The sequence below is a fragment of the Typopeltis vanoorti genome, chromosome 18 (genome assembly GCF_054136105.1).
Source record: "Typopeltis vanoorti isolate ZY-2024b chromosome 18, IOZ_Tvanoo_1.0, whole genome shotgun sequence".
NCBI lineage: Eukaryota > Metazoa > Arthropoda > Arachnida > Uropygi > Thelyphonidae > Typopeltis > Typopeltis vanoorti.
Genome location: NC_143566.1, coordinates 20196765 through 20213073, shown reverse-complemented (window position 1 = coordinate 20213073; position 16309 = coordinate 20196765). Strand labels below are relative to the sequence as shown.

The window sequence follows — 16309 nt, the reverse complement described above, 5'->3', positions numbered from 1 at the left end:
TAAAAAAGTAGGTTGATAGGGATGAGTCTATACTGGCAATCATTAATGGTGGCAAGTTTCAGGGTTTGCTTGGGAACTCGCTTTTAATAGATTTCTCCTTGGAAAAACTAAATCGTCAAAACGCAAGCGACCTCAAAAGGATTAAAATCAAGGCCGTTTTGTCATAATCGGATTATAGAAATTGTGAAGGTGGTTTTCATACCTCACACACAAAAAAGAACAAGATGAAGGAAATAAATAAGAATTCTGCTGAAATTGAGATGGATTAAGACTTCGAAGAACATGAATTGGATACAATACAAACACCAGGAGGTCAGTCTATTTTTAGAGGAAAAAACTGCTTTGGATAAAAGGATCGCATAGCGTGCTACAGCGATAAGAAATAAAATCCAAACTAATGTATAGTAATAGCAAATAAATAATTAAATCAAGCAGTAGAATACGAATGCTGTAAAAATTTCATGTTTGGGCATCCCTCTCTTTTCTTAAATATTCTGAGTTCTGCTATTTTATTGTCCCCCACAAACACAAAACAAGCAAATCAGCCAGACGAACCCATGCCATTAAAAGACAATACACAGGCTGGTATTATGGCCTTAGCTCCTTCAGCCATAATTCTAAACACCCGGATCCCCCCCCCCCCCCAACAACTAGATGCTTTGTTTTTCTAAAGCTAATGGAATCATCTGTATACAAAGAAAAACGCAGGTAAACTTGGACAAAGTGAGAATCAGTAAGTTAATCATGGAAACAAAAAAAAAACTATTTCGAGATTTTGGAAGAGTAGAGGAATATTTTCGCTGGTTCAGTTTGTCTGATATATATATATATATATATATATATATAATATAAAAAACGATCATTTAAATAAAAAACTCAACTGATAATACAAGTTACATAGAGAACTAGCAATGTTTGGTATATCTAGAGCCATTATTGGGGATGAAAAATGAGTCCTCTGTTAAGAATTGTAAGATTGTAAGAAGTAACTAATGTCTGAAGACTGCAGGTGAAATCATAAATGCCAAGGATGCTCAACCCACAAGATATTAATCCTCTTTCTTGATTACTGCGGGAATCCATCTGAGTTCATAACAAGACAGCAACAACACACAATTTTGTAGATTCTGAGCACATACATGTTCTGCGCATGATCTTGTGCTATTGTTTGAGAAATAGATATAAGTGTTTATTTTTTTTAATTTTTTTTTTTTAAGGTTAAACTTCAAAGAACTATATCCGATATTAAGAAAATCTTCAGTAGTTTATGAAAAATAATATAATTCATTTGAAATAACTTAGGGATAAAGAAATGAGGAAACAATACCATACGGGCGGGTTTCTTAAATTTAGAATTAAGTTATTTTCTGGGTTGTTGGCATGAATGCGATTATTTTAGAAGTTATTGATTACACATGATTATAAATATAGAGGGTAGCCATAATTAAAGAGGTAGTGTTCAGAGCCGTGTAGCAAAAAAATGTATTGGACGAAATTCAACCAAATTTGCTGCAAGTACCAGTGGCGGCTCGTGGCTTGAAATCGTGGGGGTGCTGCAACTTTCGAAACATGTCCAAATATTTAAAGAGACGGAGTAAACACAATAAGCACTACGAACACTCTACTACTGGCGCAAAAAGCATATAAACAACAGTGGAACTGCGCGAAGGACAGTGCAACATTACGCTAATAGCTCGCATCTCACTATGCGTGCATATGCTTGCGCGCGTAGCAACATTACACTGTGGTAAACACAGTGCTGCTAGCGTCCTTTGCCCTCCTAAGTGCTACAAGATGGATTTTTATTATTTTTTATACAAAATAAGAGAATTGTATAGGATTGTTGATGATACAATTAAATATTACAAGCAAATATAAATAAATTAATTAATATATTTATATATCGAGAAAACTTGGGGGTGCTGAAGTGCCTATGCACGAGCTGCCCCTGGCAAGTATACTCTGGAACATGAGATTTTGATTTACAGAAAATAAAAAATAAAAATACAGAAGATAAAAACAAAATTTTGCCGCCAGGAGACATTTTGCGCTATAAGCGCGTGGTTTGGGATTAATTAAACAGTAATGGCTAGGAGAGACACAGCAAATCAATTTACGTGTTCGTATAACTTACAGATGTTGTACAATATGTCCTCCTGTCAGAAGTTCTAAGAACTTCATTCTGTGAATGACATTTTCTACGGCGGAACGCAACAGTTCTGTATTGATTTGCCTCACATGCTGCGTTATTCTGTCTTTCAAGGTTGCTAAATCAGGAACATGTTCTTCATACACCACGCGTTTCAAATGGCCCCACAACCAAAAGTCACAGGGGTTCAGACCAGGCGAACGAGGTAGCCATGCTGTGAGAAATGCACGACTAATGACTCTGAGTTCTGTGAAGTGTTTTCGTAACATTCGCTGCACCGGCAATCCAATGTGAGGTGGTGCTCCATCCTGCATGAATATGGTAGAGTCAAAGCATCTTAGCTGCATTAGTTGCGGAACAACAAAGTTGCGCAGCATCTCTCGCTACCTGACAGCAGAGACGGTACAAGTCACTGGTCCTGTCGGGGCGAAGTTCTTCGAAAAAGTACGCACCGATAATAAACGATGAAGTGAAACCACACCACACAGCGACTTTCGGTGAGTGTAAAGGAGTCTGATGGAACACATGAGGGTTATTCGCAGCCCAAATGTGGCAGTTGTATGTGTTAACAGTACCGTTGAGATAAAAATGTGCCTCGCCACTCACCTCCATTTGAGTTGAGAACGGGCAAGGCTTCACCATGAAGCCAAGCTTGAGAGATCTTGTAGGGTTAAAACCTGAGCATGTGACGCAGAATTTTCCACACAGTTGAGTATGGCATGTCCAGATGCCTTGATATTGTTCGAGCACTGCTGGACCCTTGTGCATCATTCATTCTGTTCCACTACGGCAGTTGCAACTTCGTCAAGTTGTTGAGGAACAATCCGTTTGCGCCTTCATCCTGGCTTCGCTGCTAAAGATCCGCTATTATCAAATAGTACAATCATTTTCTAAGATTTGTTATTGGACCTTTTCTCCTATCCTTCAAACACCGAAATTCTCGAAGCGCGATATTAGCGTTACAGCGTTGTTGATAGTAAAGCTTAACTAGCAACGCACGTTCCGTTAAGAGGTGATCCATAGTACCTCAGTCTTATCAGAATGACGCGAATCCATTTCGGTCTTCTTTATATCCACCAACTCGTCAGTAGAAACAATGAGATTATGCCAATATCAAGCGATTCTAGCGCCAATTGTCCGCTGGTGGCAAAATTTTGTACTTTTTTTTTTTTTTTCCTGTAAATAAAAACCCATGTCCCAGAGTGTGTTTACACCAAGTTTGGTCGAATTTCGTCCAATACATTTTTTTTGCTACAAGGCTCGGAACGCCTCCTTTATTATGGCCACCGGGCATTTTAAAACAGCACTGGAATAATTATTTTAAAATTCTTAAGAATATCATCACTGTATTTTCTGGAGGAACTTCCGGAAACTGCTTAAAGATAATTTTTAGTACGATCCATATACAAAAGAATCTTATTACATAAACTTGAAACCTTACAAAAGACAGAAAAAAAAAGAAAAAGAAAAAAAAATCTACTCTATAAATATAAAAAGATAAGCCGAAATTTGAAACATTTTCATGTCACGTTTTTTGTTTTACCGGCCAAGAACTCGGAGGTTGGGCGCCGTAGGCGGGGGCTAGTGTATATATATATATATATATATATATAATTAGTATAAAGGCTAATCAAAGATGGAAACAATTTGTTGAAAGTCGCAAACAACTTGAAAAAAGAAAATGAAATAAAATTACATTTAATATGTAGTTAGATGATAATCATATACATCAAAACTTGAGCTTTTTCTTGGTTTTATTCGTTGACTAGATATTTGTAAATGATATGCACGAATTGTCAACAAGTTTCACCAGCTATTCTGTCTGCTTCTTCAGGAAAAGTATAACGGTACCCACTAACGTTTACTAGTAAAAAAAGGTATTACTCCATTCTTCATTTTAACTAGCAAACGTTAGTTTCTACCGTTATACTTGTCCTGAAGAAGTCACACAGAATAGCTGGTGAAACTTGTTGGCAATTCGTGCATATCATTCACAAATATCTGGTCAACGAATAAAACCAAGAAAAAGCTCAAGTTTTGATGTTTAAGTGACCAAATACAAAACAAAAATCATACACATCATTATACGAAAAATATAAAACTACGCTAAATAAAATATAAACGAAGAGACTGAAATAATCACGCGGGAGAATTAGTACTTGATTTTTATGTTATTCTCAAAGAAGAAATTGAAAATAACATAAACTTAAAAAGGAAGAAATTAATTAAAGCATACAGTTAACAAACAACGGATTATGTTTATGAAAAAATTATAACATTTGAAATAAAAGAAAAAGATATTAGAAGGAAAAAAACTTAAAACACGTTAGAAATAGAAAAGCAGCTGCTGGAATAGATAATGTATAAAGAATAAACTATTAAAATATATCGTAATTTTGAAATGCCACGTAAACACAATACATTAAAATTATGCGCAGATAAGCGGAAATGTAAGAAATAATTTGATTGGATTAAAAAAAAAAAAGAGATCAACAATAGATCTCTATTGTTGTATATTGTTTTTTGTTTTAGATTGAACAAAACTCTGCTTATTATTATTAAATTATATTAATACCGCATTAAAATAGAGTATTAAATAACTACATTAAAAATAATAAATATAACAAAACAAATAGCAGAATTATTCAAGACTATCCACACAGAAATAATGATTCTATAATAAATACTTTAAGAAGACAGTACTTCATAGTTGTCAATTGTATAGTTAATTATCACGTAAAATATGTTGATATTTTATGTCAAGTGTAGTGTTAATAATCGGATACGCTGATGATACTATTTTATTAGCCAAAAACAGAAATATTTTATTAGCCAAGAACAGAAATAACATAATGTACAAAAAATGAATATATGAAATAAGAAATCCATACAGGAATTCATAAATTGAAATTAGCATCGAATTAATTTAATTGTAATATGCAGCTTTCAAAGGGGTGTAGTTTATTTAATTTGATTTTTAACTACGGTAGTATCTTGAAGTTTTTTTTTTTTTTTAATTAAGAAAGAAAACGTGTGCGTGTGTATTATCTCATTTCTTTTAATACCAATCCCACTGACGATCAGTAGCAAAACCTATAATTTTACAACCTCCCGGGTGGGAAAATAAAAAGAATATTAAATAGTCATAATATGATGACGTGGTAGCTATGCTGCCATATTCGTGACGTCAGGATGCAAATCAACACCTTGGCGCACTGCAAATTAAGTCTTCTTTACTATGGATGGCTAATCTGATTCTATTCTAATGAAGTTCTAATCAGGTTGAAGCAATTCTTATTGAGATGGTCCTAATCCTCCTTAAATCTTTGAATTGTTTGCATCATGACGGTTAATTAACCCACAACAATATCTCATCGTTTATTATTCCTCTTCAAATCGGTTTAATGCTTATGTAGTCCAGTAGGCAGTGCGCTTTGTGCAATATCTGGCTTTATCGCGACTCTAACTACATTATTAAAATGCTGGCTAATTAACTCTCCTACCGATAAGGTTAAATATTTACTTCGCCGATAGCAGCTTTTTGTTAACGATCGGAGAGGATAATAATTTTCTAATGGTTGTCTGCCATCATCCTTTTTATCATATTTCTGTTCCTTAAAGAAGTGTGTCATCTGAGAACAAACTATCACTGAGCTGTAACTAAACGACGAAGTATCAGCCTTTATTGACATCGTTTCACAACGCTTATCCTGCGTTACGATAACAAGAGGTTGACAGCTGTGAGGCGCTCAACTCCTTCGTTCTACCGAAAAGAATGGGGGGGGGGGGGGAATCACTCGTTGATATATACCGTATTCAAGCATTCGCTTTTTCTTGCAGTTCTGCAATTTATCTTGCTTCTGTTTGTCTTCGGATTAACTGTTAAAGACAAAACAAAGAAGTGTCAGACCTTCTTAATTTCCACTTGGATAGACGAAAACTGCAGCTCCTAATCTGTCCAGTTACATTCTGTAAAAAGGCTTAGCTGGTGTTAAAAACATAACCATTTTTTTGACACGGCAGGTCACAGGGAATCTGGTATCCCTTTCCTGTGTGTGCATGTGCGCGCACGTATGTCTCTCTCTCTCTCCACTATCCTCTTACACCCCCCAAGTCGATAGTGGCGCCTCCCGGTGTCCGAGGTAGGACACAGTACGCCATTGTTCAGTTTACGTTTCATCAGGGGAGGGCTGTGTTGTGTGAATGAGAGAATGCGGGCGTCTCAGCGTCGAACAGAGCTCACGTTCCCTGTATCGTGGCTGTGACCGTGGACTTCGACCGAACGCGGCAGCAGTAGGAAAGTGTTGTTACCGGGAAGTTTTAGTCCTAACTCGCCTGGATAGGCGTTGAATGGAACCGTCAGCGAGCGATAGCTGGCAAATGGACCTGATTTGAACTCAGGTAAGTGTTTGTCCGTATTTTGCATGTGACTGGACGGTTTCTTGACATCAAATATATTTAGCACAGATTACTTGTGCAACCGGCAAACTTCTTCTTACCTATTGTTGTTCCTTTGGTCAAGGAAGAGTTCATTCGCATCGAGGGGAGAGTCACTTGTGGCGTGAGGGTAATTAATTGTGATATCTCCAGGATTTTCTCCCCCCACTCTTCCGGGAGTGTAAATAAAGATCGAAGTTTGGGCTACCAATTTCTGTTCAGCTTGTTCAGAATTTGCATTTCACAGGATACTATTCTATCATGACCTAATCACGAAGAAATGGTAGCAATTTTCCAATTCAGTGCTGCACTTAATGAAGGATCATTCAGAATTAGAGAATAAACATGAATATGGATGCCCAGGAGTTTTGGTTTAACACAATCAAACTAGGTCCACCCATCTTGCAAACAGATTTGCCTTGATGCAAAGAAACTTAATTATTTAAAAACATGCCCTTTTTGTTTACTTAAGAGTGCCAAATGTACATTTATTGGCGTAAAATTAAAACATAGCAGCATACATTTGTCGTAATTCAAACAAAGCAATAAAAAAAAAAATCGAAAAAATATTAAAATAAGAAAATGTTTTTTTTAAAAAAAGTTGGACTAAAATAAAATACTCACACTTTTGGCTTATTAGGTCACGTGCATCTAGGTGACAGTATATTAAAAACAACAGTTGAAGTAGAAAAAACTTAGTAGCGTGGAACAGAGCATGCCCCAAGTATCCTCATACAAACATTCCCATTTCCAGTGTATGCAAAGAGAAGTCATTTATATTTAAGCAGTATTTGGTTCTGGCCCCTCTTTTAAACTAATGTAACAACATATGATAATTATGCACTATTCTAGAATAAAAGTACAGCCAAAAAGGGGTATTTTGGATAGCAGAATTATAAAAATCCGTCCTTACATATTTACATCTGTGAAGATTAAAATAACCGATAAATTATTACTAAATATACTTAATGACTTTCAGTAACTAGTAATTTTGAATCAGTTGTACTACGTATGCAGTTTAGATTCCACATTTATGAGTAGTACTGTGGCGAACTGCATCGGATATAGGTGGATTTTACATGTGTTAATTCCCCCCCACACACACACCCAACTTCCGGTTACGTCATATGAGGCACTGTGGCATGGCGTCATTGGGACATTTGCTGATTTGGAAGGATTTTGTTTGATCTAGTAAACATTTCTTTTGCATGTGTTATATTAAATTTAATATACTGAATTTTGTTTAAATTTAATTTTAAAAAAATATTTTTATCTAATTTTTCATAAGATACCATTTAATAATTAACATCTAGAAAGTTTAATTAAGGCTGGCAGTATGATTTGGATTAGTAGGTGAGATGATGGTCGACCGTGAGATGCTGTGATTAAATTAATACCCTTGGAGGGTAATGGATGGCAATGTACCCTTGGAGGGTAATGAATAGCAATGCTGTAGCCAATGAAGTTCTGAGGCTCGGCTATTGCTGCTACCCTCTTGCCATGATCAGAGCTTTAATAGCTCAATAACACCTAATCCCTACACTGTCCTCTACAGATAACGGGGAAGATGAAAAGCATTCTTGCTTCGCCCCTTTAAGCCAGTCCTTATAAGGACTTTGATTAGTAGTTTTATGCCGAGTATTTGAATTCAGTTTGTGGAGAGCGAATTATTTTTGGGTACTGTTTAATGACTGAGATTGAACACAGTTTCCGACAAGGGCTTTCAAAGGAATTTTACTTTTCTTCTGATTCAAATGTAACTAAAGCGCAGATCCGACAAATAATAAGAAATGTTGTTGTGCACGTAGTGATTTTCTGTTGTAAACGTTGTAGTGACCTTTTTTTACCTTGTAGCGACTCACGTAGGAACTAAAATGTCTAAAATGAGATCTAAGGAGTTGACAGTGAATGTGATAGGCCAGAATCGACCACCCGTATGGTAAATGTGGCAAGAAAAATATCGAACGAGAGGAGTTCGGTGCTCCGCGTGTTTCCGACACGTGAATGGTACGCTAAACATGGTTATTTATACTGGCCATTACATGATTTACAGTGTCACACACACACACACGCTTACAGGGGAGAGAGTGTGCGTCACGTGAGAGGTAATACTCGATCATATACACACTTCCACTACCAGCATGCAGATAACGTACTCAGAGTGGAGTTGGGTATATTCGATATGGGTTCTTCTTTGATGTTAAGATTTTGGAGACATCCTGTCTTTTTTCTTCAGTATATCCCATTCAATTGAATTTTCATCGTATCCCCATGATTATCGTAATGAAACTGAACTCCAGTTGATGCTCCCAAGAGTCCTACAAAACTTTATTGATGGGAACTAAAAAAATAAATCAAATAAATAATCATAGCTGCGTAAAGAATAAATTTTGTGTTATCTATTCAGAATTTTATTTATTTAGATTAAGTCGTTCAAATAGTAGAATAAACAGATTTACATGAGAGGAATCTTAAGTAATAATGTTCTCATATAACATTAACATTATAGCAATTTACTGCAGCCATCGACCAGCGTTAGTAACATTTTTATTACGTATTATATTATTATGCAACCTTCAAGGAATCCAGGCACTCTTATTATATTATAGCATTATATATCACATACTATATTAATATGCTATGCATTAATGTAATAATAATATACTATATAATGTAATAATAATATTTACAATAAAACATGACAACTCGTACAACACTACATAAACTCAACAATTTTGTAAGCTCAATTTTATTCGCGATAATTACACTTTGCAGGTTTAATTTGTAATATTATGAGACATAATAATATGGGACATTTAAAGATGTAAATGAACAATTTCTTAGTACCTTGTTGTTTTTTTAAACTAATTAAAATGCTGAAAATTTAAGTAAAATATAAATTTAAATTTTATATTATATTTCAATATTAAACCAAGTCAACATAATGCTCATTCGTCTCAAATCATTCACAATTTGTTTTTACAGACACGAGATTTACTTACTTTCATAGAAAAATAATACATTCTGAAAATGCTTCCATAAGAAGACTGACAAATTGATCACTTGAAATTTATCTAATTATATTAATCATTCGATGGATTTCATTAATTAATCTTTGCAATTTGGTTTTAGTGAGAAATTTTATTCAAAGTATGTCGATTTGTTAGAATAGTATCATTACCGGTTTGAATATATTGCGCAATATATTCAAACTGGTCATAATAGCAGACGACTTGTGATTTGTGTATTAAAACGAATACAACGCGAAAATATCGTAAATTCTCTTGATATTAAACGTTCAAATGAGTAAAGAATTAATCCCTGTTATTTTTTTTTCTCTGTGTTTTTCTGGTTCTGAAAGCTAACAAATTTTGAGCTCAGTGATAATAACTGTAGAGGGAATGCTGTCATAAGTTATTTTCGCAGATATATTACTGTGCACATTGCTTTCTAGCGTTGTTAATGTCGAGTTCACAAAAGCCACTTGACTGTCCTGCGATACTTGCTGATAAGCCTTGTCAGTTCTACGATGATCTGACAACTTTGTGTTGTGATAATCTTAATCAAATATTAGGATTAAAATAAGTGTTATCATTTTTAGCAGAATGTGCTTTTAAGCAAACTTTCCATTGCTGATACAAGAAACTCAACCAAAAGCTCTTTCTTAAATAAACAAACGGGAATAAACATCGGGCTTTTGTTTCTGCAGTTGCAAGTATGTTGCGATTCATATCCTTAAGATATTGCCATGAACTTACGATTAGTTTGGCAAAACAGCCATGTACTCTACTAATGCAGATAATGTTTATTATGAAATGACCCTTGGTGTCCAACTCCATCGCCACTAGCGTAGCGAAAAGGCCAGGATTGGTGACAAATTGGCACTTTTAGTGTCTCATATGTCCGTTTGTAAATATAAGCCTTAATAAAAATAATATGAGTAATATAATAATAAAAATAATAAATAAAAAAGTAAAATATGAATTAAAATATACTAGTTTTTATATTTCTGCATGCAACTATAATTTAATTTTTATTGTAACAGCTACGATCTTTGATATTCACTCATATAAAACAATATACCTATATTTTAAAAAAATAAATAATTTACATAATATTGAGAATTGTAGCAAATGTGAAAAATCAGTTGGAAAGCGATGCTTAATTACAAATCTCACTGAGGAATAGGGTCGGCACAAACATTGGTTTTTTGGACCTCAGACAGGCTCCACACTTTCAAATTTCTAAGAATATTTGATAATAGAATTTTTAATGTTTTAGAGATGTATTGATATGGGAAATATTTTAGTATATAACTGTGTGTATTTAATGTTTGTAAATTATGTTTAATAAACTTATATGGTTTTTCGATAAAAAAAATTTTTTTGCAAATATTTTGGGATCTACTAATAACTTTTTCCCGAGGCTCCGCAAACTTCAAGCCGGCGCTGCTGAGGGATAGTAAAGTATTTAGTTGAGGGGATTGTCATGAAAGAAAAAAAAGTTTTATGTATATTTTTTGTTCCTGACTTCTTAGCCTCTTAATTTCCAAAATCTACTGATTGGCCATTTTTATTTATTTATTTATTTATTTTTATTGTTAACTGAATTAAATCGTCGATTTATAAGAATCTTCTAAATTCTGGGAATGATTTCAGAATTTTGACATAACTTTTTTTTTAATTACTTAAAAACGAAATAAAAGAATAAAACGAAAGAAATAAAAAAGAAAACAGCATTCGAGAAACAGCAATTCGAGAATTCGTGGTCTTATTTATTAACTTATATATTATATTAACTTCCGATTCATCTATAATTGTATATGGTTTCGATATATAATTATTAGTCCCCAAAATCTTTCCTTGAAATCATCGTCGGTGTCTGAGCCAGTCAGCTGTGACTTCAATTAAATAAACTATTAGAATGATTCAATTGAACAGCACAGTGAGTTAGTTCTCCCTTCGTGGCCCAGTTCAAATTCAACTTGCCCTAATCTACTTATTTTCCCCACTCATGTAGTGCTAATAGAAATGCTTTTTATGTACGACGATCTGTTCCGAAGAAAATGTATCCTAAACCCAAACCCTTCACATCGACTATCATATCCGAAAAAAGAGAGATAAAGCGAATATTTTCCCCTTCTTACTGACAGTACTCGCGTTCTTCCGTAACTGCTTACTTTCAAAAACGAGGAACCTCGCAAAAGTAAATGTTCTCAGATTTTGTTCTCCCCCATTTTAGTACTTAAAAACCAGGTAGCATTTTCGGCTTTGACTCATTTCCATTTTGCCATAGGCGAAGAACAGCCCAGAGGGATGGGCCTTTGTTGCAGTGGCCGTAACCGAGCCTGTTATCTGAAGGATTAGTCATTTGGGCTTTATCTCCACGATCTTCAACCTACTTCAGGGATGACTTGCTTTTGTTAGAAAGCCCACAGCATTTTGTTGATATTACAGGAACCTTTTATTAAAGAAAATTCTGTCAATGACCAGAAATAAATAAAAAAAAGTATGAAATGACTTAATTTGAACTAAAAATAATAAGTATATGTAGATTTTGATTAGTGAGTTAATTCTTCGTTCATTTCTCTTTATTGACAGATCGGTTATTTTTGACACAGCAAACGTGATATAGTCTGACACGAGATGGATGTTTGATGCTATCACGTCAAGCATGGTGGAGTATTAGACTAGATCACGTTCAAGCAATGATGGAACTAAAGAATACCTCGTACGATAATGTGTGTGTGGGGAGAGGATTAAATATGCAATAACTGAATATTTAAAAAAAAAAAATAGTTGCTGTGATTGAGCAGTTTAAAGATACTCAGTAAAAACTGCATTTTTTTCCCCTTTTCAATTGTATTATGAAATTTTTACTGCAAGTAGGTTATAAACTTTTAGCTTTTTATCTCTCCCCAAGTTTATTTTTTTCAGTAATACACATGTGCAATTCGCTAATCAAAATTTCTGTTGCCAGTTGGATTATGAAAGCCGCGGGGCAAATTCCAGAATCAAGTAGAATATCACTCAGTAGTGGATATTACATACGATAACCCGATGTTAACATTTTCCACTCCATAATAAACCGAAAATTAGAAGAAACTGGAAGTTAGCTAAAATAATTAAATTTATCGTACTGTGTTTGGGATTAGTAAAGCAAAATGTAACATGGTTTTCAAAATACAGATTTTTGAATATGATTAATTTTTTTTTATCAACTGTCATATATATTAACGCACTTTTGAACGACCTTATCTTCTAAACAGAAATAATTAGTACTGCTCCCAGAAATGGGATTTTATGGGCTTAAAAATATTTTTAGTTGTCGAAAGGCATACCGAGACTGCGCAGAGAAAATAAATGACGTCAGAACTAATGTGCAATTTATATCATTAAATACTAGTTATTGTGTGTGTTTAAATATCCTATTCTGGATCACTGGAAAAAATATAATTCCACCCATATTTGAAATTAAGGCTTTCGATGCGCTCTTTCAGAAATTTTATTGTACCCCACGATCGCATAATTTGTCCAGTACAATACGTTGCTTTATTGCTACACATTTTACTCTGTTGCAATACTTGCAACACAAGCATTGTATATGACTCAATTTCTGTGCTTAAATATTTATTCATGTTGTTTAAATCAAACTGATGTTTAAATTTAAAATATTTTTGCAAAAATAGAAAAAAAATAGAACTAAAAGTTTACATTTAAAAATTTCAAGTTAAATGAAAAAAGTATACATATTTATAAGGTTGAGTTCCCAAAGTATAAACGAATTTACATATTTTAAATTTAAATTGTTGTGTGTACGTATCATTTGCATGTTAATGAAATAAGATGCCTTTGATACTTTAATTGGAATACTTCCCATACTAGAAAGGTAAATAAATATCTTCCTAGTTGAAAGCATTAGGATGGGAATTTTTAATTAGCAACATTGCAGTTTGAGAAATTTGACAACGATGCGCAAATATAAAGGAATATGAATATTTGAAACGGCATGTTGCACAGTCTTGCGATTATAAGATTATTCAAAGTAGGCAATGTATTAATTTTTATGTCTTAATATATTCTACATATATTAGCACGCAGTTTCTAAATATCAATACATTTTTGATAAAGTATTTCATACAATGATTACTTATAAAAATCATTTACTGAAAAGTTGAATTACTTTTGCAAAATGATTTCGTCACCTTACAGTTGATTGTTGACAAAAATTACATTAATGATTCGTCACGTAATGACAAATTCAGTATTTGTAGAAAAGGCTAGGGAGATAAGGGGGAGACTGTTTAAATGTCAGTGTTTTAAACGATTGGCAGAGATAAGATTTCTGAATGCCAAAGAAGTATGAAATCAGACTTGAGATGTTTATGCAGTTTTTTCTTCTTCCACTGGCTAGAAAGAGTCAATGATGTAGTTAAAGTGTCCAGTAGATGAGGGATGAAGGCAGATGGGAGCACTCCATCATTGTTGTTGCTATCGATTCTTGACACTACTCCTTCAAAAGGTCGCTACCTTTCCTCTCCTACAATGGATCCCCAACTTTCCGGAGTTATTCTGGTACTTTGGTGTTCGCTTTTACTAGATTGAAAATCATATTTTTTTTACAGTTTTTTTATCCGAAATGTAAAATACGAATTTAATAATATTAAATATTATTTAGGTATTTTTCATCTCGCACATGAACTTTATAAATAATCTGAGCATTATATAATAATGCTAAAGAGATGCTACTATTTCTTAGTATGAACTGTTTTTCTGTTAACTTCTGCCTTACTTTGTGTGTGTGTTTCAACTTCTTTTAAGAAAAACTTTTTTTTCCCCTTTTTTCTTTTTCATCTCCTGTTATGAATCTTAGAAATGACGTTTCTCAACTTTATATAGCGTCCCCTTTCTTACTTTGCGTCTTTCCATTTTGATATCTGTTTGGAATAGCCTTAGGCGTGCTGGCATTGCTGGTAACAAGAATACCGGAAATGATCTATGCTGTCTTCCTCCGTTCTTTGTCTGCATGTCGGAAATACGCTGGCGAGCCTAACAGCTCTTGTCGGTCTTTCCCATTATTTGTTTATTATAACTTCTTGATAAGTCTACTTATTGCTATAGATGTGTTTATGGATGTACACAGCAAGTTCTTGTCTCTCTTTTACAGCTGACACCCACAAGGAGAGGGCGAGGGGAATCCAGAAACAAACTGTAGTTGTAAGAAAAGAAAACTGGTTACACACACACACACACTACTCTTCCATTTGCGGGGAGGGTGGGGGTAAAATAAATAAAATTCGTTTAGTATGAAGAAAGAAATATTTTGTTGACCGTTAGAGAATAAGCGAAAAATTTAGGGATGGTCAAGTTTTTGCTTCAAAAGTAAAGTGGCAAATATATTTAATTTTATACAACTCTAGAAAGACAGATGAGAAAAAAACAAAAAAAAACAAAACATTTTCTACCGATATATCCATGAATACAACAAAGTTATGTCAAAACCATTATATTATTAAGCACACATAGCCATCCAAACAATGAATTAATGCTCGATCAATTGGTGCTAAAAGTGATTAACAAAAAAAGATAAGATATAAAACTTATTTTGGTGTATGTGTCAATTAGTGCTAAAATTAATCAGCAAAGCTATATAAAACACTTTTTGGTGTAAGAGCCCTGAAAATGTGCGTTAATGTTTATTGAAAAATTACAAACATATTTCTAGAAAATTTATTTTGTTAGTATTTATGCACATATATATATAAGATGAAATTTTGGCTAAATTTTTGAGACATTCCATAAATTTACAGATGATTGTCTAAGCTAAGCTCGACAAATTGGTACAAATATCAGTCAAGGGTTCCAACTTTCATATATGTGCAACTTGACATGTTTTCGTGTAATAGAGGATCCAAAGACTACAGGGCTTCTAAAATTTTAAAGATGACTTCGATTTCAACACTCACGGGTAAAGTGAACGGTTTTATAATGCACAATCCTCGTTATTATATAAATTCTGTTAATAATAAAAAGACGTGGACAAGTTTTGGTTATTATTTAAGCAATCATTTTTCCATTTAAGGGAGAGGTATAAAACAAACAAAATTCGTTCAGTGAAAAGACATATTTTGTTAACCGTTAGAAAATAAAGGAAAATTTAGGGACGGTAAGCTTTTAAATTAAATACACACACAATAAAAAATACAAAGATAAAAATTTTTAAAAATATGTAAACAAATAAAATAAAGTAAAACTTACTTTAGTGGATGGGTCACGACGAATAACGTTTCTGGCGAGTTGGGCGAAGCAAAAATGCTTTTCATATTCCCCTTTGTCTGTAAAGGAAGAACTTGGAATGGAGTGTTTATGAGCTATAAGCTCGCCCAGTGAGGGCAGTGAAATTAGCTGTGTTCAGCTGGACGTCAGATTGACTTGGGCCTTTTATATTTGTAGCTTTTCGCTTCATTATATATTCCGAAGCTTCCTTGATCAATGGGTGTGGGTGGTTGCTTGTCTTGGTAAAGAACTTCTCAGCTAGATCTAGGAGAAGGGAGGAGATGTAAAGAATGTTGACTTCTCTATGGATCTGGGAGTTTCTAATAAACCAAGGAGCATCTAGAATCATCCTCAGACACTTGTTCTGTAATCTCTGTAGTTTTTGAATATTTATATTCGCGGTGTGGCTCCATGCGGGGAATGCGTAAGTGATGATCGGTCTTATTAC

General features: G+C 33.9%; 1 protein-coding gene across 4 annotated transcripts in view; it reads left to right on the top strand.

Annotated features, from left to right (window-relative positions):
* The window catches only part of Gug (arginine-glutamic acid dipeptide repeats grunge), a 565908-nt gene that overhangs the window by 10950 nt on the left and 538649 nt on the right, over positions 1–16309 (top strand). For 3 of the 4 annotated variants that reach the window (XM_090408202.1, XM_090408199.1, XM_090408197.1), the window contains exon 1: positions 6261–6550. The exons of the other annotated variant lie outside the window; for it this stretch is intronic. The gene's annotated coding sequence lies outside the window, so the exon portion shown is untranslated. Of the gene's footprint in view, positions 1–6260; positions 6551–16309 lie in introns of those variants that run through there. 4 annotated transcript variants of the gene reach the window in all.